The sequence below is a fragment of the Egretta garzetta genome, unplaced genomic scaffold, assembly GCF_000687185.1.
Source record: "Egretta garzetta isolate BGI_Z169 unplaced genomic scaffold, ASM68718v1 scaffold481, whole genome shotgun sequence".
In the NCBI taxonomy this organism is placed as follows: domain Eukaryota; kingdom Metazoa; phylum Chordata; class Aves; order Pelecaniformes; family Ardeidae; genus Egretta; species Egretta garzetta.
In genome coordinates, this window is record NW_009258681.1 from 23,910 (window position 1) to 24,358 (window position 449).

The following is a 449-nucleotide window of genomic DNA, read 5'->3' on the forward strand; positions in this document are numbered from 1 at the left end:
AGGTTGGACGGGGCTGTGAGCAACCTGATCTAGTTAGCGGTGTCCCTGCTCCCTGCAAGGGGGGGTTGGACTAGATGACCTCTAGGGGTCCCTTCCAACCCAAAACATTGATTCTATGATTCTTTCCCTCCTCCTCTGAGTCTCTGATCTGGTAATCACAGGAGGCAACAGCTGCCACCCTGGTGCTTATCGTAGGGAATCTGTGTACGTGGGCGTTACGCTACTGTAAGGTACCTCACGCACATGCAGACTGGCAGCTGCGGTTTGTCAGTGACAGCGGCCGCACCGTCCTGTCGGCGTCTGCTCTCGTCCTCGTCGCAGGCTCTTACACCAAGACGGGGTGTCGCCATCTCCCCCGGCCTCAGGGACCGGGCCGATGCGGGGCTGGCCACGAGTGGGGCGGTTGGCGAGGCAGCTGAAGGATTTCGGGAGGGCCGGAGCGCCCGCCT